Raw genomic sequence first — 23,980 nt, 5'->3', positions numbered from 1 at the left:
TTTGCCTAAGTGGAGATCAATCCCATGGTGCCCATGAACATTTTTGGGTGTTAAAATTATTATTATAGGGCAGAAAAAGATTTTCAAACCTCTAAACAACTAAAGCATCTTGCAAAATAAGTAGTTCTACAGCGAGTAAAACAAGTGGAGAAGGAAATAAATGTTGTTTAGTTCTTCTATGCATATAAAATGAATTTGTTAACAAGGTTGATCAAGTCTTGCCACCAAATAAATTTTACATAACATAAGAAGAATTAAACCTCAAATCAATCATGTTACCTTGTATTGTATTGATATGGATCCAATCATAAGAGTTTGATATTCTTCTTTAGGCTCATATATAGGACAATCAATGGTTCCCACTTTGATAGTTCTCACATTAGAAATTGTATTAACTCCACACGCTTTCTCAATCCTCTTGGGAAAATAAATGGTGTGCTCCCTATCATCAACATTGAAAGTAACCTTTCCTTTATTGCAATCAATAACAGCCCCTGCGGTTTTAAGAAAAGGTCTCCCAAGAATAATAGACATATTATCATCTTCAGGCATTTCCAACACAACAAAATCAGTTAATATCAAGCAGTTATTAGTAACTTGAACAGGAACATCCTCACATATACCAACAGGAATAGCAGTAGATTTATCAGTCATTTGCAAAGATATATCAGTAGGTATTAACTTATCTGAGTAAAGTCTCTTATAAAGAGAAAAAGGCATAACACTAACACCGGCTCCCAAGTCACATAGAGCAGTTCTAACATAATTATTCTTAATAGAACAAGGAATAGTCGGTATACCTGGGTCGCCAAGCTTCTTTGGAACCTTACCGTTAAAAGAGTAATTAGCAAGCATAGTGGAAATCTCCTCATTAGGAATTTTCCTTTTGTTAGACACAATATCTTTCATATACTTTGAATAAGGAGGCAATTTAATAGCATCAGTCAAAGGGATTTGCAAGAATAAAGGTTTCATCCAATCACAAAATTTATTATAGTGTTCTTCTTCCTTTGATTTTAATTTCTTAGCAGGAAAAGGCATTTGCTTTTGAACCCAAGGTTCTCTTTAATTACCATGTTTCTCAGCAATAAAATCTTCTTTAGTATACTTTTTGTTTTTAACATGCTTTTCAGGTTCTTCTTCAACCTCTTCTTTATCAGGAGTATCATTCTTATCATTATCTTTATCATATTCATTACCACTTTCAATTTCAGCATCAGAAATAGAAATACTATTAGGATCATTAACAGGTTCAGAGGATTCTACAACATTCTTATGTTTCTTTTTCTTTTTCTTAGTTGGAGCACTAGTTTTAGTTCGTTGAGAATCTTGTTCAACTCTTTTGGGATGTCCTTCAGGATATAGAGGATCCTGGGTAGAAACACCACCTCTAGTTGTTACTTCATAAGCATGTTTTTCTTTAGAATTATTTCCCAACAAGTCATTTTGCACTTTAGTGAGTTGATCAATTTGAGTTTGAACCATATGAAAATGTTTAACAAGCATCTTAACATCATTGGAGGTTCTCTCCACAATACCATGCAATTCACTAATAGCTCGAGAATTTTCCATTAAATGATTCTCTACTCTCATATTAAAATTTTCTTGCTTAACAATATAATTATCAAACTCATCTAAGCATTGAGCAGGAGGTTTCGAATACGGAATATCTTCCCTAGTAAAGCGTTGAAGAGAGTGTACCTCAATCATGGATGAAGGGGGAGTTATCTTACATAAATCTTCTATAGGAGGTAAATTCTTCACATCTTCGGATTTAATACCCTTCTCTTTAAGAGATTTCTTGGCTTCCCTCATATCTTCACCATTTAATTTAATCATACCCCTCTTCTTCAATATTGGTGTCGGGGTTGGTTCAGGTGTAGACCAATCATCATGATTCCGGCCTATTCTAGCCAATAATTCTTCAGCGTCGTCTGGAGTTCTTTTCCTGAAAACACAACCAGCACAACTATCCAGGTATGCCCTAGACTCAATGGTTAGTCCACTATAAAATATATCAAGTAAATCATGCTTTTCCAAATCATGTTCAGGCCGAGCTCTAATAAGAGAGCAAAATCTCGCCCAAGCCTCAGGCAATTTCTCTCCATCTTCCTGGTCAAAATTGTAAATTCTCTGCAAAGCAATATGTTGAGCACTAGCAGGAAAGTATTTCCGGAAGAAAACATCAAGCAATTCTTTTGGACTATTAATAGAATCAGGTGGCAAACTATTATACCAAGTTTTAGCGTCATCCTTTAATGAGAATGGAAAGATTTTAGCAACAAAGTAAGTACGCTTCTTTACATCATCAGAAAACAAGCTACTCAGAGTAGATAGCTCAATCATGTGTTCAACAGCACTTTCTTTTTCAGTACCACAAAAGGGTGTTTTCTCAACAATAGCTATATGAGATAGATCAAGAGAAAAATCATAATCTTTATCCTTAATGTTTATAGGAGATGTGGCAAATTTAGGATCAGGAGACAGTTTATATCTAACAGCATGTTCTGCAAGCAACTTTTTAATTTTTCTTGCATCAGTAGTAGCATTGCATTTTTCAATAAAATCATCATCAAGTTCCACATAATCTTCATCAAGATCATCACTAGAGTATTCAACAGACTCAGGTGAATTAACAGGTGTAGCAGCATTTTCATTAGGAGTTTCAGTATTTTCAATTTGTCTAGACCTAGCAATTGTAGCATCTAGAAAAGATCCTAACGAACCATCATTATCAAGCACAGCAGAAGCATCATCAAAATTATAAGAAGAGTTTTCAGATTCAGCAGAAGTACCAGCATTTGAAGCTTGTGGTGGTGAAACAAGTTTACTTATCACAGATGGTGAATCAAGAGCAGCAGAGGTACTAAGAGTTGTACCTTTTCTTGTAGTGGATGGTAATATGGTGACCTTAGTATCGCGAGGTTTACCCATGATGGAGAATTTGCAGAGAACAATACCAATCCAAGTGAACTTCCAAATAAAGCTATGCTCCCCGGCAACGGCGCCAGAAAACAGTCTTGATGACCCACAAGTATAGGGGATCGCAGTAGTCTTCGCGGGTAGTAAAACCCAATTTATTGATTCGACACAAGGGGAGACAAAGAATACTTGAAAGCCTTAACAACGGAGTTGTCAATTCAGCTGCACCTGGAAACAGACTTGCTCGCAAGAGTTTATCAGTAGTAACAGTTTTATGACAGTAGCAGTAGTGAAATATCAGCAGCAGAGTAACAGAGACAGCAGTAGTGCTTATAGTAAACAGCAGGATTAAAATACTGTAGGCACGGGGACGGATGAACGGGCGTTGCATGGATGAGAGAAACTCATGTAACAATCAAAGCAGGGGCATTTGCAGATAATAATAAAACGGTATCCAAGTACTAATCAATCAATAGGCATGTGTTCCATATATAGTCGTACGTGCTCGCAATGAGAAACTTGCACAACATCTTTTGTCCTACCAGCCGGTGGCAGCCGGGCCTCTAGGGAAACTACTGGATATTAAGGTACTCCTTTTAATAGAATACCGGAGCAAAGCATTAACACTCCGTGAACACATGTGATCCTCACATCACTACCATTCCCTCCGGTTGTCCCGATTTCTGTCACTTCGGGGCCATTGGTTCCGGACAGCGACATGTGTATACAACTTGCAGGTAAGATCATAAACAATGAATATCTTCATGAATCAATAACATGTTCAGATCTGAGATCATGGCACTCGGGCCCTAGTGACAAGCATTAAGCATAACAAGTTGCAACAATATCATAAAAGTAACATCTACGGATACTAGGCACCATGCCCTAACAATCTTATGACTATTACATGACCAATCTCATCCAATCCCTACCATCCCCTTCAGCCTACAGCGGGGGAATTACTCACACATGGATGGGGGAAACATGGCTGGTCGATGGAGAGGCGTCGGTGGTGATGATGGCAATGATCTCCTCCAATTCCCCATCCCGGCGGAGTGCCAGAACGGAGACTTCTGGCTCCTGAGACGGAGTTTTGCGATGTGGCGGCGTTCTGGAGGGTTTCTGGCGACTTCGACTTCTCTTCGTGCGTTTTTAGGTCGAAGGCAATAAGTAGTCCGAAGGAGGGCGTCGGGGGCCAGCCGAGGCCGCCACACACTAGGGCCGCGCGGGCCCCTTCTGGGCCGCGCCGGCCTAGTGTGTGGGGCCCTCGTGCCCCCACCTGGCTTGCCCTTCTGGCTCCGCCAATATTCTGGGAAAATAGGACCTTCTGCATAAATTCCGAGGATTTTCCTGAAAGTTGGATTTCTGCACAAAAACGAGACACCAGAACAGTTCTGCTGAAAACAGCGTTAGTCCGTGTTAGTTGCATCCAAAATACACAAATTAGAGGCAAAACAATAGCAAAAGTGTTCGGGAAAGTAGATACATTTTGGACGTATCAGATGTCATCAAAGCATCCCTCTGGTGTTAGTGATTAACATGATCTCATGGTCGAAGGATTATGTTACAATGTATTTGAAAGCTTATATCAAAACAAACTTAATAACTTGATCTTATGCTATGCTTACTATGGATGTGTATCCATCGTATCATTCTCCTAATGACATGATCTTGTTATTAAGAATATCCAATTTTCATGATAAGGAAACCTTGATCATCAATTAATCAACAAACTAGTTTAAAGGATAGGCATACTAGGGACTCTGATTTGTTTACAAAACTTACATGTATCAATGTTTCCACTTAATACAATTATAGCATAGGATGTAAACATTTATCATGAACACTAAGATATAACAATAACCACTTTATTATTGCCTCTCGGGCATATCTCCAACAGTCTCCCACTTGTACGAGAGTCAATAATCTAATTTACATTTGTAAAGATCTAACACCGTGGCCTTCTGGTGCTTATTATGTTTTGTTCATGAGAGAGATTTCAATCAAAGAATCTGACACACTCAGAAATGTATGTATTTCACACATCATTTTCATCTCCACGCATCACTTATTTTTCAAATGAGTTGGCATTAATTGTATATTTTTGGTTTTCTGGTGGAACCTTAATTCAGCGGTCTGAAATATGTTACCAATATTGTCACACACAATATAGCTTCATAGTTCTAACACTATCGGAACTACACCAAGTTCTAAAAACAACTCCTTGACTCAAACACCCTCGGTCATTGTCAAAACAAGAGTATATTCCACTTTTTACCCCGTAGTTATGCAGTTCTGACACTAATTGCCCCGTTGAATAAAAAATCATCTAGATTATGCATTTTAGAATATTTGGACACTCGATTTCTGGTGCGTATTCATTGGGCAAGCTATGAGGTGATTATCTACTATCAAAAATATCAGTACGGGGACGAGGAATGGAACAATTAGATAAGCGAAGTATGGACATAATCATAGATGAGGGCCCCCTATATTTACACATTTTGTCGCATCACATCGACGAAATACGTCGGTTCTATCTAACAAAAACAAAAAATGCTAAATTGGGGCAAAACCATGTTTAAAGACTTCTAGATGGGATATTTTTGTAAAAGTTACACTAAATGGGGTAATATGTGTCACAAATGCGCAACTATAGGGTAAAAAGTGGAATTCACTCTCAAAACAATGATATACTCTACCTTCGCTCGTAGATTCTGTCACAATATTTAGAACTCAACTAAATCTAGCATAGACTTCTTCTAGCCCATTGTGCTAAATTTTAATGAACACTTAGCCTAACTGAGATTGAAATTCATTTTTATATGTGATCAAACTAATATCAGTGCAACACTTTACAGTGATTTGTTTATCATTACCGCATACAAAACTATATATATCCTCGTCTCTTCCAAAGCACTCAGGGTATTCCTATTGTTATCCAATGATCATCATATGGATCACTCTGGTATATGCTCGTAACACTTTAGAGCAGATGGCATATTATTGTGTACATATTATTCGTGATATAAAATCACTCATATGTTTTTACTCATTGAGTGTCAAATACACTCAAGTCTTGTTAAAACTCCACACCGAAAAGAGCACCTTCTTGACGTTTCCTTATTGAATTAGTTCAATATTTCTTCTATGTACTTTGACTTAACCTTATTATGTGCCTCAATCTATCTTCATAGATCTTGACGCTAAATATGCTCTTAGTCCATATCCTTTCAATGAAATTAATTTCCAATGAAACCTTTTAATCACATCAAGTACAAAAATACATCATTTCTAATCAACGGTATGTCATCAACATAAAGTATTATAAATATGTCTCAGCGCTCCCACTTAATTTCTTGCAAATGCAAGCATCTTCATCGTTTTCGATGAAATCAAAACTCTTTGATTATTTCATCCGGTGAAGATTCCAACTCCATGATACTCACTTCATCCAGTGAAGTTTGTATACCTATCTAGCATTCTATGGACTAGCAAAACTTTCGGTTGTATCTTGTATACACCTTTAATACACACTTCTGCTAAAGAATGTATTTCTGATATCCTACTAACATATCTCATAAAAGAAATATGTAGCGATTACTAGAATAATCCGCATAGACTATAAACATCACTACAGAAGATCTAAGCTTATCGCAGTCAACTCTTTAAACTTTGTCGTAAACAAACTTTTGACAAGTCGAGCTTCTTCAAGGATATTACATCAATATCCAATAATTTTATAGATCCATTTAGTTTCAAAACGTATTTATTCCTTCAAAAGGTTTACCAAGCTCCAAGCATGATTATAGATACTATCTTGGGTTTTATAGGACTAAACCATTTAACGGAGTCAGGTCGCATCATAGCTTCTTTGTATGAAGTTGGTTTATCATTGTTCAAAATTAATCCTTTGTCCTCAAATCATTTATTAGATCACAAATTAAACCAAACCTACAAGGTTCAATAGGTACTTCGATCTTCATGGCTATAACACTTTGTAGACATGGGAGCCATGACCATCGTGGCCGCTTCTGGAACCATTTCCAACGTTGTGCTACTCTGCTCATCATGCTCAGGTTCATCAACCTTATCGAGTTCCATTTTTTTTTGAAAGGAATACGGTAGGGGAAGCCCCTATAGCGATTTTGTTTTTAAATTATAAGAACCCAAATTCGCGTCTCTAGGGACTTGAACCTGGGTGGCTGGGTTGTACATCCACTTCCCTAACCTATTGAGCTAGGCTTACTTCTTCCTTATCGAGTTCCATTGTCCTCCCACTAAAATATTTTGCAAGAAATATTTTTTTTGGAAATAAGCAAGAAACATCGAGAAACACTTTTGTCTTTGACTTCATAGTGGAAAGAATTCTCAATTTGTTTTCTAGTAAAACCAACAAAGACATTCATCCGATTTCGGTTGTAAACTCATTCACTTATGCTATGCATATCAAAATTTAAGAAAGGAGTATTATGGTGTCATTTCAACGGATTTATGATGATGCTCTTTTCAGTGTAAAGAGATAGTCTCTAAAGCGTAATCCACAAAATTATAATGGTAATATTTAAATTTTACCATTGATCCAACAATATTTGGATTACATCTCTCGGACACTCCATCATATCTATGGTGTTCCACAAAACGCAAGTTGTAGAACAATTTTTGTAACACCTTGATGTTCGCTAAACCCGTAACTCAAATATTTCCACTATGATCCAATCATAGATATTTGACTTTCTTGTTACGATGATTTCTACTTCGTGTTCAACTTTTTTGAACCAATTCAAAGATTTTCAGACTCCTCTCTTATCAACCAAATATATCCGCATATATCTTTATTCATTGTTGGAAGTTTTATGAAGTAGAAGAATCTTCTGCACACAAATATGCTCAATGGAAAATTTACATCATCATATATGTTTTCAGTAAGCTAGTGTTGTTCGTTCAACTTTTGGCCTATGAACGGTGTTTTATTCATTCTCCTTAGAAAAGATTTGTAAGTGCTGAATGATTCAAAAATCAAATGACTCCAAAACTTCATTTGCATGAGTTTCTTCATGCGTTTCTTTATAACATGACCTAAATGCCGGTCCACAAATAAGTGGAATTCAAATCATTTGCCTCATGACTTTTTAGCGTCAGTGTAATGCATGTGTGTTTCACCATTAAGATTTATAATAACTTATCCATCATACATGGAGTACGATCATAATTTGAACAACTCATTCTTTCATTGGTCTAGCGCAAAATAACAGTTATTAAGTTCTTTCGAATAAATCTCAAGGGCTCGGTAGAATGTCAACGACGGACACAATAATAATTTATATTGTTCTAGATGTGCATTATTACCATATTCCTTGCTAGTCACTTACGCCATTGTACTCTTGTATTGCTTTGTTGTATGGCATATTGATGTCTACGGGTGCTTCTATTCTTGTAGACAGTGTTGGGCCTCCAAGAGCAGAGGTTTGTAGAACAGCAGCAAGTTTCCCTTAAGTGGATCACCCAAGGTTTATCAAACTCAGGGAGGAAGAGGTCAAAGATATCCCTCTCAAGCAACCCTGCAATCACGATACAAGAAGTCTCTTGTGTCCCCAACACACCTAATACACTTGTCATCAAATGTATAGGTGCACTAGTTCGGCGAAGAGATAGTGAAATACAAGTGGTATGAATGAATATGAGCAGTAGTAACGGCGCCAGAAAAGAACTTGCTGGCGTGCAGTTGATGGTAATAATATTGCAGGAAGTAAAGATGCAGTAAAACAGTAAACAAGCGATGATTGCAGTATTTGGAAACAAGGCCTAGGGATCATACTTTCACTAGTGGACACTCTCAACATTGATCACATAAATAAATAAGTTCTCTTCCTTTGTGTTACATATACTCTTGTTTGATAATGAACACCATTCGTTGTGTAGGGCTACAAGAGCACCTCAATGCCGGAGTTAACAAGCTCCACAAGATTCGGCATTCATATTTAAGTAACCTTAGAGCATAATAGATCTTTGTAATTTAAACCGAGTACTAACATAGGATACACACAGTCACCTTTACACTATGAAGGGGGAATAAATCACATCAATACTATCATAGTAATAATTAACTCCATAACCTACAAGAGATTATGATCATAACCTACGCCAAGTACTACACGATGCACACACTGTCACCATTACACCGTGAAGGAGGAATAGACTACTTTAATAACATCACAAGAGTAGCACATAGACTAATAGCGATACAAAGCTCATCATATGGATCTCAATCATGCAAAGCAATTCATGAGATCATTGTATTGGAGTACAGAGAGAGAGATTAACCACATAGCTACCGGTACATCCCTTAGCCTCGAGGGAGAACTACTCCCTCCTCATGGGAGACAGCAGCGGTGATGAAGATGGCGGTGGTGTCGATGGAGAAGCCTTCCGGGGGCACTTCCCCGTCCCGGCGGCGTGCCGGAACAGAGACTCCTGTCCCCCAGATCTTGGCTTCGCGATGTCGGCGGCTCTGGAAGGTTTCTCGTACCGTGGCTTTTCCGTCTCGAAGATTTAGGTCGAGGAGGCTTAAATAGGCGAAGAGGCGGAGTCGGAGGGCTGACGGGGCCACCACACAGTAGGGTGGCGCGCCTGGCTCCTTGGTCGCACCGCCTTGGTGTGTGGGCCCCCCAGGGCTCTCCTCTGGTGGCTCTCGGGTGTTCTGGAAGCTTCGTGGAAAAATAGGATTCTGGGCATTGATTTCATCCGATTCCGAGAATATTTCCTTACTAGGATTTCTGAAACCAAAAACAGCAGAAAACAGGAACTGGCACTTCAGCATCTCGTCAATAGGTTAGTTCCGGAAAACGCATCAAAATGATATAAAGTGTGAACAAAACATGTAGGTATTGTCATAAAACTAGCATGGAACATAAGAAATTATAGATACGTTTAAGACGTATCAAGCATCCCCAAGCTTAGTTCCTACTCGCCCTCGAGTAGGTAAACGATAACAAGGATAATTTCTGAAGTGACATGCTACCAACATAATCTTGATCAACATTATTGTAAAGCATATGAGATGAATGCAGCGATTCGAAGCAATGATGAAGACAATGAGTAAACAACTGAATCATATAGCAAAGACTTTTCATGAATAGTACTTTCAAGACAAGCATCAATAAGTCTTGCATAAGAGTTAACTCATAAGCAATAAATTCTTAGTAGAAAGCTTTGAAGCAACACAAAGGATGATTAAGTTTCAGCAATTGCTTTCAACTTGTAACATGTATATCTCATGGATAGTTGTCAACATAAAGCAATATAACAAGTGCAATAGGTAAACATGTAAGAATCAATGCACACGGTTGACACAAGTGTTTGCTTCTAAGATAGAAAGAATAGGTAAACTGACTCAACAATAAAGTAAAAGAAAGGCCCTTCGCAGAGGGAAGCAGGGATTAAATCATGTGCTAGAGCTTTTTAAGTTTTGAAATCATATAGAGAGCATAAAAGTAAAATTTTGAGAGGTGTTTGTTGTTGTCAACGAATGGTAATGGGTACTCTAACTATCTTATCAACCAGACTTTCAAGAGCGGCTCCCATGAAGGACGTTATCTCTACCAGCAAGGTAGATCATCCCTCTTCTCTTTTGTTTACACATGTACTTTAGTTTATTTTTTTATTTTTTTATGGATGACACTCCTCCCAACCTTTGCTTTCTCAAGCCATGGCTAACCGAATCCTCGGGTGCCTTCCAACAATCACATACCATGAAGGAGTGTCTATTTGCAAAATTAAGTTGCTTACTGATAGATCAGAGCAAAACATGTGAAGAGAATTATTAATGCAAGTTAATTAATCGGGGCTGGGAACCCCATTGCCAGCTCTTTTTGCAAAATTATTGGATAAGCGGATGAGCCACTAGTCCATTGTGAAAGTCTGTCAGGAGTAAATGACAAGATTGAAAGATAAACACCACATACTTCCTCATGAGCTATAAAACATTAACACAAATAAGAGATAATAGCTTTTAAATTGTTTAAAGGTAGCACATGAAGTATTTGCTTGGAATGGCAGAGAAATACCATGTAGTAGGTAGGTATGGTGGACACAAATGGCATAGTTTTAGGCTCAAGGATTTGGATGCACGAGAAGAATTCCTCTCAATACAAGGCTAGGCTAGCAAGGTTGTTTGAAGCAAACTCAAGTATAAAACGGTGCAGCAAGACTCACATATGAACACATTGTAAGCATTATAAGACTTTACATCGTCTTCCTTGTTGTTCAAACATCTTAACCAGAAAATATCTAGACTCTAGAGAACAATCATGCAAACCAAATTTTAACAAGCTCTATGTAGTTCTTCATTAATAGGTGCAAAGTACATGATGCAAGAGCTTAAACATGATCTATATGAGCACAACAATTGCCAAGTATCAAATTATTCAAGACATTATACCAATTACCACATGCAGCATTTTCTGTTTCCAACCATATAACAATGAACGAAGCAGTTTCAACCTTCGCCATGAACATTAAAAGCTAAGAACACATGTGTTCATACGAACCAGCAGAGCGTGTCTCTCTCCCACACAAGCATTTATTCAGAGAATGAAAATAACAAAATGAAAATAAAAGCACACAGACGCTCCAAGTAAAGTGCATAAGATGTGACCGAATAAAAATATAGTTTCAAGAGAAGAAACCTGATAAGTTGTCGATGAAGGAGGGGATGCCTTGGGAATCCCCAAGCTTAGATGCTTGAGTCTTCTTGAAATATGAAGGTATGAACCACGGGGGCATCCCCAAGCTTAAAATTTTCACTCTTCTTGATCATAGTATATCATCCTCCTCTCTTGACCCTTGAAAACTTCCTCCACACCAAACTCAAAACAAACTCATTAGAGGGTTAGTGCATAATCAAAAATTCACATGTTCAGAGGTGACACAATCATTCTTAACACTTCTGGACATTGCTCAAAGCTACTGGAAGGTAATGGAACAAAGAAATCCATCCAACACAGCGAAAGAGGCAATGCGAAATAAAAGGCAGAATCTGTCAAAACAGAACAGTTCGTAAAGACGAATTTTAAATTGGCACCATACTTGCTCAGATGAAAATGCCCAAATTGAATGAAATTTGCGTACATATCTGAGGATCACGTACGTAAATTGGCAGATTTTTCTGAGTTACCTACAGAGAATTCTGCCCAGATTCGTGACAGCAAGAAATCTGTTTCTGCGCAGTAATCCAAATCTAGTATTGACTTTACAATCAAAGACTTTACTTGGCACAACAATGCAATAAAATAAAGATAAGGAGAGGTTGCTACAGTAGTAACAACTTCTAAGACACAACAAAACAGTAGCAAAATAAACACATGGGTTATCTCCCAAGAAGTGCTTTTTTATAGCCATTAAGATGTGCTCAGTAATTTTAACGATGCTCGCACAAGGATGAGAGTTGAAGCAAAAGACAGCATCAAAAAGCAAATTCAAAACACATTTAAGTCTAACATGCTTCCTATGCATAGGAATCTTGTAAATAAACAAGTTCATGAAGAGCAAAGTAACAAGCATAGGAAGATAAAACTAGTGTAACTTCAAAAATTTCAGCATATAGAGAGGTGTTTTAGTAACATGAAAATTTCTACAACCATATTTTCCTCTCTCATAATAACTTTCAGAGGCATCATGAACAAACTCAACAATATAAGTATCACATAAAGCATTCTTATTCACATGCATAAAAGTATCATTACTCTCCACATAAGCATAATCAATTTTATTAGTTGTAGTGGGAGCAAATTCAACAAAGTAGCTATCATTATTATTCTCATCAAGTGTAGGAGGCATAGTATAATCACAATAAAATTTACTCTCCATAGTAGGCGGCACCAAAAGACCACTATCATTATAATCATCATATATGGGAGGCATATCATAATCAACATAAACTTTCTCCTCAATACCCGGAGGACTAAAGAGATCATTTTCATCAAAACCGACCACCCCAAGCTTAAATTCTTCCATAGCATTAGCAACAATGGTGTTCAAAGCATTCATACTAATAACATTCCCATTAGCATGCATAAGTTCCATGGGTTTTTTAATTTTCTCTTCGAACACATCATGTCCTAATTCAAGATAAAGTTCATAAAGATCTCTCATTTTGTTGTTGTCTTCCATTAAGCCTTACTAGTGTAAAACAAGAGACAAAAAGATGCAATTGCAGGATCTAAAGGAAATAGCTTCGAGCACTCACAACGGCAACAGAAAAGTACTTAGTTACCTGGGACCGGAGTGTGAGTGCCTTTTACCTTTCCTCCCCGGCAACGGCGCCAGAAAAGTGCTTGATGTCTACGGGTGCTTCTATTCTTGTAGACAGTGTTGGGCCTCCAAGAGCAGAGGTTTGTAGAACAGAAGCAAGTTTCCCTTAAGTGGATCACCCAAGGTTTATCGAACTCAGGGAGGAAGAGGTCAAAGATATCCCTCTCAAGCAACCCTGCAATCACGATACAAGAAGTCTCTTGTATCCCCAACACACCTAATACACTTGTCAGATGTATAGGTGCACTAGTTCGGCGAAGAGATAGTGAAATACAAGTGGTATGAATGAATATGAGCAGTAGTAACGGCGCCAGAAAAGCACTTGCTGGCGTGCAGTTGATGGTAATAATATTGCAGGAAGTAAAGATGCAGTAAAACAGTAAACAATCGATGATTGCAGTATTTGGAAACAAGGCCTTGGGATCATACTTTCACTAGTGGACACTCTCAACATTGATCACATAAATAAATAAGTTCTCTTCCTTTGTGCTACATATACTCTTGTTTGATAATGAACACCATTCGTTGTGTAGGGCTACAAGAGCACCTCAATGCCGGAGTTAACAAGCTCCACAACATTCAGCATTCATATTTAAGTAACCTTAGAGCATAATAGATCTTTGCAATTTAAACCGAGTACTAACATAGCATACACACTATCATCTTTACACTATGAAGGGGCAATAAATCACATCAATACTATCATAGTAATAATTAACTCCATAACCTACAAGAGATTATGATCATAACCTACGCCAAGTACTACACGATGCACACACTGTCACCATTACACCGTGAAGGAGGAATAGACTACTTTAATAACATCACAAGAGTAGCACATAGACTAATAGCGATACAAAGCTCATCATATGGATCTCAATCATGCAAAGCAATTCATGAGATCATTGTATTGGAGTACAGAGAGAGAGATTAACCACATAGCTACCGGTACAGCCCTTAGCCTCGAGGGAGAACTACTCCCTCCTCATGGGAGACAACAGCGGTGATGAAGATGGAGGTGGTGTCGATGGAGAAGCCTTCCGGGGGCACTTCCCCGTCCCGGCGGCGTGCCGGAACAGAGACTCCTGTCCCCCAGATCTTGGCTTCGCGATGTCGGCGGCTCTGGAAGGTTTCTCGTACCGTGGCTTTTTCGTCTCGAAGATTTAGGCCGAGGAGGCTTAAATAGGCGAAGAGGCGGAGTCGGAGGGCTGACGGGGCCACCACACAGTAGGGCGGCGCGCCTGGCTCCTTGGCCGCGCCGCCTTGGTGTGTGGGCCCCCCCCAGGGCTATCCTCTGGTGGCTCTCGGGTGTTCTGGAAGCTTCGTGGAAAAATAGGATGCTGGGCATAGATTTTGTCCGATTCCGAGAATATTTCCTTACTAGGATTTCTGAAACCAAAAACAGCAGAAAACAGGAACTGGCACTTCGGCATATCGTCAATAGGTTAGTTCCGGAAAACACATCAAAACGATATAAAGTGTGAACAAAACATGTAGGTATTGTCATAAAACTAGCATGGAACATAAGAAATTATAGATACGTTTAAGACGTATCACATATCATACCAACCAATATGGTACAAATACCTAAGAATTACATTGTGTGATCAACAAACAATACACTCATAACATGTATATCATCTATATACACATGAGCTAGACTTTCTAGTCTTTTCTTTCTTTCTGCCAAAATATTTTGTAGTTTCTCTTTCGGTTTTCCTCTTATTTCAGAAAACACTCGACACCAACTGTCATGCCAGTTTTCACCGGTATAAACTTTTGGGCCTGTTAGTCAAATACCAACACCCTTGAGTTTTGTAATTTGAAGTTGATCATCACATGACAAGTGTTCCGGATTTCACTATTAGTAATTTTTTAATGTGATGAATAATTTCATTCATATTTTTATCCATCAAATCATGACAACTTCATGATGAAGCCACTATGGCTCATATGTAGATATACGAATAACGTTAGTGCCCAACTAGTTGGAGGATCGGGATGCCTATCGTCTTCAACCTTCGTACATTCCCATAAAACTTATGAGTTTATGTAGTCTCACTAAATTATATTCTATCATCTTGTAATAAGGTCTTAGATATCACATATATCTCACACCTCGCTTATTTCTGAAAACAAAGTTTTTCAGCTCCTTACTTTTCAAACGGATGGATAATGTGATATGATATGGCATTTTCTTCTTGTGCCTTTGATCTCCATCTCCAAAGCACACGGGCATGATCTCCATCATCAAGAGCATTGCGCCAAGGTCCATGGCGCCGCTTCATGGTTGTCCACCACCCATAGCAACTATTACAACTACTAACTCATAGTAATGAAATAAAGCTATTACATGGTGATTGACACGCAAGTCATGAAACAATAAAGACAACCATTAGGCTCCTGCCGGTTGCCATATTGCAGTAAGGATCATCTCATACATCAAATATAAACATAATCACATAATGGCCATATCACATCACATGGCCCGGCAAAGACAAGTTAGACACCTCTAATTTTCTTTGTATGTTTTACGTGGCTTGGGGCTTTCAAATAAGAAGCGTTCTTACCTACGAACAAGAACCACAACGTTGACACAAAAGTTGTCAAGTACAGATTGTAAATTGAATCTTAACTATGGTGGGAGATACAGACACCCACAAAGCCACTTGTGCATACAAGTTGCACGTGAAGCGTGGAGCAGGTTTCATGTCCACGAACATGTAAGGTTAGCCCGGGCCGCTTCATCCCACCATCCCGTAAGATGCAAAGTACACGAAAACTAAGCGAGAACAAAAGCATCAACACCCACAAAACCATTATGTTCTACTCCTGCAACAGATCTACGCATAGACACGGCTCTGATACCATTGTAGGGTTCATAGCAGAGAAAACAAAAAATTCTACCGCAAGAACGAATAAAACCAAGATCCAATCTATGGAAAAGCCAAGATATAATCTATGATATCGGAGCAACGAGATAGATGAGAACTAAACCTCGAAGATCCAAGGACTTGACGAGATCAGATCTCATGGTTGATGAAGAGGTTCCTTCTGGTGTTGCGATCAGGCACCACTTCCGTACTCGGTCACACGTACGGAGTCGATGTAGACGTTCCTCTCGCTGTTCCATCGGGCGGCAGAGGTAGTAGATTCCCTCAAAATCCCAGAAACACAACGGCGTGGTGGTGGTGGTGGAGGAAAATTCCTGCAGTGCTTCGCCTAAGCCAGCGCAGGAAGAAGGAGGAGGTGGAGAGGTGGCGGCTAGGGTTGGGGAAGAGGGCAAGTGGCCGGCCACCCCCTCATCTCTATTTATAGAGGGAGGATGCATCCAGGGTTGCCCCCAAGCTCCTCGGAAATGGCCACCATGAGGGGCTTAGGCTTGACGGAACCTGCAGGCTAGCGCGAGACATCGAATAACAAACAAACGGGGAGAAAGATTTACCCAGGTTCGGGGCCCGCAATGAGGTAAAACCCTTACTTCCTGCTTGTATGATCTTGATTTATCGAAAATACTGGGTTACCATGGGCTCGCGATGAGGTAAAAAACCCTTACTTCCTATGTATTGTTGTCCTGAGGTTCAGCAGGCCCTCTCCCGGCCTTTATATAGCAGGCCAGGTCCCGAGAGTCTTGTCCAAACTCGAATAGGTTACATTGAGATCTAATCTAGTCTCTCCTTTTAACGACTCCTTCTTGCCTTGTCCATCAATCATTCGTCTCCTGGTAGGTCTCCTTTGTTGCAACCGACGTTCGAGCTCACCTTGGTCTTGGACAATCTTCATGGGCCCCTAGTTGGGCCAAGGGAGGTAGAGTAATGTCGGGTACCCAAAGGGTAATGCCCACATCTGGGGGGGGGGAATCTTCCCCCCTTAATTCTAGGGGCTGGCCCGCTGGGCTTCTTTGGCCTGCTGCAGCTGACCCATGAGGCCCCCGCAGCATTCCCTCAGCCCATGTGCCCCCCGGGGTGGTGGGCCCACCAGTGGCACTCCAGAACCTTCTAGAATCTCCGGTCAAAACACCGAAACTTTTCCAGAACCCTCGAAGATGACTTTCCTTATATGAATCTTATTCTCCGGACCATTCCGAACCTCCTTGTGATGTCTTGGATCCCATCTGAGACTCCGACAACATTCGATCTCCAACTCATATTCCATATCTACTTAAAAAACTTCGAACCTTAAGTGTGTCACCCTACGGTTCGCGAACTATGCAGACATGATCGAGACACCTCTCCGATCAATAACCAATAGCTGGACCTGGAAATCCATAATGGCTCCCGCATATTCAATGGTGACTTTGTGATAGAAAGAACCATTAACATACGATACAGATTCCCTTTGTCGCGCGATATTTTACTTATTCGAGGTTCGATCATTGATACGTTGCAAACATATCTATAATTTTTGATGCTCCATGCTTGTTTTACACCAATTTTTGTATGTTTTTTTTACACTTTGTAGCACTTTTATGCATTTTCTGGAACTAACCTATTGACAAGATGCCAGAGTGCTAGTTCCATGTTTTCTGCTTTTTTGTATTTCAGAAAAGTTGTACAAGAAATATTCTCGGAATCTGACGAAGCGAAAGCCAAAGTTCCTATTTTACTGTAACGAATACAGAGTCCAGAGGTGAGACGGAGCCGAGCCAGGAGGTGGCCACACCACCCCTAGGCGCATCCCAGCCCCTGGTCGCGCCTACGCATGGTGTGGGCCCCTCGGGCGCCCACCGACCTCGCCCTTCCCCCTATAAATACATCTGATAGGAAAAAACCTAAATACCCGAGCCTTCATTCACGAAAATTTCTGTCGCTTCTGCCATCGTCGACCCTAGCTCGGGATGGTTCTAAAACTCTTTACGGCACGCTGTCAGAGAGTGAGATCATCACTGGAGGCCTCTACATAGCCATGCCTGCCTCCGAAGTGATCCTTGAGTAGTTAATCTTCGGATTATGGGTCCATATATAGCAGTAGCTAGATGGTTGTCTTCTCCAATTTATGCTTCATGTTTAGATCTTGTGAGCTTCCTATTGATGTCTACGCACGCTTATATTCCTGTAGACAGTGTTGGGCCTCCAAGAGCAGAGGTTTGTAGAACAACAGCAAGTTTCCCTTAAGTGAATCACCCAAGGTTTATCGAACTCAGGGAGGTAGAGGTCAAAGATATCCCTCTCAAGCAACCCTGCAATTAAGATACAAGAAGTCTCTTGTGTCCCCAACACACCTAATACACTCGTCAGATGTATAGGTGCACTAGTTCGGCGAAGAGATAGTGAAATACAAGTAATATGGATGATTATAAGAAGTAATTGCAATCTGAAATAAAAATGGCAGCAAGCGAACATGTAGCAGAACTTGTTGGAAACGGTGTTTCAATGCTTAGAAACAAGGCCTAGGGATCATAACTAGTGGACACTCTCAACAATGATCACATAATTGAATAAATAAATGCTACTCTCAAACACTCTCTTGTTGGATAACAAACACCATTCATTGTGTAGGGCTATAAAAGCACACCTCAAGCCGGAGTAAACAAGCTCCACAACTTCATAAAGGAATCACACACGATGCGCACAGTGTCACCGTCACACCGTGGAGAGTGACTCCGGAGTTCATATTAAAGTAACCTCTAGAGTGCATAATAGACAAGAGTAACATCTACATATTCAACTAGATTACAAAGCTCATGATCACATAAAGATCACACCATGGGAGAGAGAGATGAACCACATAGCTATCGGTAGATCCCTTAGCCTCGGGGGATAACTGCTCCCTCCTCATCATGGGAGATAGCAACGGCGATGAAGATGGCGATGGAGTCGATGGAGATGGATTCCGGGGGCACTTCCCCGTCCCGGCGGCGTGCCGGAACAGAGACTTCTGTCCCCCGAACTTGGCTTCGTGATGGCGGCGGCTACGTAACTTTTCGTGGAGGAAGACCGATGCCCTTAGGGTTTTCGGAGACGAAGGAATATATAGGCGAAGGGGCAGCGTCGGGGGAGCCATGGGGTGGCCTCCCCACACCTGGGCGGGCCAGGAGGGTAGGCCGCGCCGCCCTATGGGGTGCCCCCCCTGCTGGCCGTCTCCGACTCTTCTTCGATGTTCTGGAACCCTCCGTGGAAAATAGGGCCGTGGGCTTTTGTTTCGTCCAATTCCGAGAATATTTCCTGTGTAGGATTTCTGAAACCAAAAACAGCAGAAAACAGGAACTGGCGCTTCGGCATCTTGTTAATAGGTTAGTACCGGAAAATGCATCAAAATGATATAAAATATGAATAAATCATGTAGGTATTGTCATAAAACTAGCATGGAACATAAGAAATTATAGATGCGTTGGAGACGTATCAACCATCCCCAAGCTTAGTTCCTACTCGCCCTCGAGTAGGTAAACGATAAAAAGAATAATTTCTGAAGTGACATGCTACCAACATAATCTTGATCAACACTATTTGTAAAGATATGAGATGAATGAAGTGACCCAAAGCAATGGTCTATAGTTTGCTAACAAAAAGATAATGACTAAACAACTGAATCATATAGCAAAAACTTTTCATGAATAGTACTTTCAAGACAAGCATCAAAAAGTCTTGCATAAGAGTTAACTCATAAAGCAATAGATTCTGAATAAGAGGTTTTGAAGAAACACAAAGGAAGATTTAAGTTTCAGCAATTGCTTTCAACTTTCAACATGCATATCTCATGGATAATTGTCAACACAAAGTAATATAATAAGTGCAATAAGTAAGCATGTAGGAATCAATGCACACAGTTGACACAAGTGTTTGCTTCTAAGATAGAAAGAAGTAGGTAAACTGACTCAACATAAAGTAAAAGAAAGGCCCTTCGCAGAGGGAAGCAGGGATTAAATCATGTGCTGGAGCTTTTCAAGTTTTGAAATCATATAGAGAGCATAAAAATAAAGTTTTGAGAGGTGTTTGTTGTTGTCAACGAATGGTAGTGGGCACTCTAACCCCCTTGTCAAACAGACTTTCAAAGAGCGGCTCCCATGAAGGACGTTATCTCTACCAGCAAGGTAGATCATCCCTCTTCTCTTTTGTTTACACATGTACTTTAGTTTTATTTATGGATGACACTCCTCCCAACCTTTTTTCTTTCACAAGTCATGGCTAACCGAATCCTCGGGTGCCTTCCAACATTTCACATACCATGGAGGAGTGTCTTATTGCAAAATTAAGTTGCTTACTGATAAATCAGGGCAAAACATGTGAAGAGAATTATTAATGAAAGTTAATTAATTGGGGCTGGGAACCCCGTTGCCAGCTCTTTTTGCAAAATTATTGGATAAGCGGATGTGCCACTAGTCCATTGGTGAAAGTCTGCCCAACAATATTGAAAGATAAAACACCACATACTTCCTCATGAGCTATAAAACATTGACACAAATAAGGAGTAATAAAGTTTTGAATTGTTTAAAGGTAGCACATGAAGTATTTACTTGGAATGGCAGAAAAATACCACATAATAGGTAGTTATGGTGGACAAACATGGCATAGGTTTTGGCTCAAGGTTTTGGATGCACGAGAAGTATTCCCTCTCAGTACAAGGCTTTGGCTAGCAAGGTTGTTTGAAACAAACACAAGTATAAACCGGTACAACAAAACTTACATAAGAACATATTGCAAGCATTATAAGACTCTACACTGTCTTCCTTGTTGTTCAAACACTTTTACCAGAAAATGTCTAGACCTTAGAGAGACCAATCATGCAAACCAAATTTCAACAAGCCCTACGGTAGTTCTCCACTACACTACAAGAAAAGTTGCCATGGCCGACGAAGTTGAAGTCGCGCCGTGGTTGCTGGTGACCATGGCCGACGATTTTTGGTCTCTCCGTTGTGCATGTCAAAACGTTTTTTTCTCGTTTTTGAGGCCACCTAGCCCGACGAAAACGGCCAAAACGTCGCGTATGGTGGCCCGGGACGTGGTGCATCTCAAAATTTCGGGTTCGCCGGCCGAGTCAATGCAAATCCGCACCGCCGAGGGATGTAGGGCCCAGATGGCAGCCTCTCTGGCATTGTTTTTTTTGTCGATCGCGCCATTTCGTTCAACGCTCTCCGATCGAGCCGTTTTCGATGCAGGATCATGGGTCCCGCATGTCATCCTCTATGAACCAAAATTCTTTCTATTCTTGGATTTTTTTTGACCCCCTGATTTCTGGCTACTTCCTTTTTCTTTTGATCCCTTGCCGCCTTGGAAACGTTGACACCGCTGCTGCTAAATGGGACCCGCATGTCATCCTCTATGTGCAATCAACTTTCTTTTCTTGGAGTTTTTTTTGGCACCTCAAATTTGGTCACTTGCCTTTTTTTCTTTCGATCCCCTGCCGCCTCTCAAACGGTGATACCGCTGCTGCTAAATGGGACCCGCATGTCATCCTCTATGTACTATAAAACTTTCTTTTCTTGGATTATTTTTGGCAGCTCATATTTGGTCACTTACCTTTTTCTTTCGATCCCCTGCCGCCTCTCAAACGGTGAGACCGCTGCTGCTAAATGGGACCCGCATGTCATCCTCTATGTACTATAAAACTTTCTTTTCTTGAATTATTTTTGGCTCCTCATATTAGGTCACTTGCCTTTCTCTTTCGATCCACTGCCGCCTCTCAAACGGTGATACCGCTGCTGCTAAATGGGACCCGCATGTCATCCTCTATGTACTATAAAACTTTCTTTTCTTGAATTATTTTTGGCTCCTCATATTTGGTCACTTGCCTTTTTCTTTCGATCTCATGCCACGTTTGAAACGTTGAGGAACCTGCTGGCTCATGGGACCCGCATGTCATCCTCTATGTGCTATAAAAGTTTATTTTCTTGGATTTTTTTTCACCCTCTGACTTTTGGCTATTTCCTTTTTCTTTTGATCCCCTGCCGCCTTGGAAACGTTGGGTAAGCTACTGACTCATGGGACCCGCATGTCATCCTATATGTACAATAAAGTTTCTTTTCTTGGATTATTTTTGGCTCCTGATATTTGGTCACTTGCCTTTTTCTTTCGATCTCATGCCCCGTTTGAAACGTTGAGGAACCTGCTGGCTCATGGGACCTGCATGTCATCCTCTATGTGCTATAAAAGTTTATTTTCTTTATTTTTTTTCACCCTCTGATTTTTGGCTATTTCCTTTTTCTTTTGATCCCCTGCCGCCTTGGAAACGTTGGGTAAGCTGCTGACTCATGGGACCCGCATGTCATCCTCTATGTACAATAAACTTTCTTTTCATGGATTATCTTTGGCTCCTGATATTTTGTCACTTGCCTTTTTCTTTCGATCTCATGCCGCCTTTGAAACGTTGAGTAAGCTGCTGGCTCATGGGTCCCGCATGTCATCCTCTACGAACAATAAAAGTTTGCTTTCTTGGAGTTATTTTTGACCCCTAATTTCTGGCTATTTGCCTTTTTCTTTTGATCTCCTGCCCCTTCTGAAACGATGAGGACGCTGTTGGCAGGTCGGTCCCACATGTCATCCTCTATGAACAATAAAAGTTTCCTTCGATGGAATTATTTTGAACCCCTAATTAATTTCTAGATATTTCCCCTGCCGCCTTGGAATCGTTGAGTATGCTGCTGCCTCATGGGTCCCGCATGTCATCCTCTCAGAACGGTAAATGTTTATTTTCTTGGATTTTGTTGACCAAACGATTTTTGGCTTATTTTTTCTTTCGATCACCTGCAGCCTTTAAAACGTTGAGGACGCTGCTGGCTCACGGGTCCCACATGTCAACCTCTATGAACAATAAACGCTGAGGATGCTGCTGCCTCATGGGTCCCGCTTGTCATCCTCTCAGAACGAAAATGTTTCTTTTCTTGCGTTTTTTACCAACAGATTTTTGGTTTATTTTTTCTTTCCATCCCCTGCCGCCTTTAAAACGTTGATGACGCTGCTGGCTCATGGGTCCCCGATGTCAGCCTCCCCGTACAAGAAACATATGATATCTTGATTATTTTGCAGACAATAAACAGTGTATTGCGCTCTGAGCTATTTCAAACGGATAATTAAATCTTTATTTTTACATAAACAAACTTATATGTTGAATCTCCTTGTTTTTTTGTCTTTGCGAAGCATAGGACTTTCCTGTTTTTTTAGAAAATTCGGAACTTTCCTGTTTTGGAGTGGGCTGAAATTGTACGAGTCAAAAGGCCAAGCAGGATAGTTCGAAGGCCCAGATGTCTAGATGCAGCCCAATTGAAATCTTTCTTCTTTGATTTTTTTCACCCCCTGATTTCTGGCTACTTCATTTTTCTTTTGGTTCTGTGCCGCCTTGGAAACGTTGAGACCGCTGCTGCAAAATGGGACCCGCATGTCATCCTCTACGTACAATAAAATTTCTTTTCTTGGATTATTTTTGGCTCCTGATATTTGGTCACTTGCCTTTTTCTTTCGATCTCGTGCAGCCTCTCAAACGGTGATACCGCTGCTGCTAATTGGGACCCGCATGTCATCCTCTATGTAGAATCAAGTTTCTTTTTTTGAATTATTTTTGGCTCCTGATATTTGGTCACTTACCTTTTTCTTTCGATCTCATGCCACGTTTGAAACGTTGAGGAACCTGCTGGCTCATGGGACCCGCATGTCATCCTCTATGTACTATAAAAGTTCATTTTCTTTGTTTTTTTTCACCCTCTGATTTTTGGCTATTTCCTTTTTCTTTTGATCCCCTGCCGCCTTGGAAACGTTGAGTAAGCTGCTAGCTTATGGGACCCGCATGTCATCCTCTATGTCCATCAACTTTATTT

Source organism: Lolium perenne, chromosome 7, assembly GCF_019359855.2.
Source record: "Lolium perenne isolate Kyuss_39 chromosome 7, Kyuss_2.0, whole genome shotgun sequence".
NCBI lineage: Eukaryota > Viridiplantae > Streptophyta > Magnoliopsida > Poales > Poaceae > Lolium > Lolium perenne.
Note: the sequence above shows the minus strand (reverse complement) of the source record.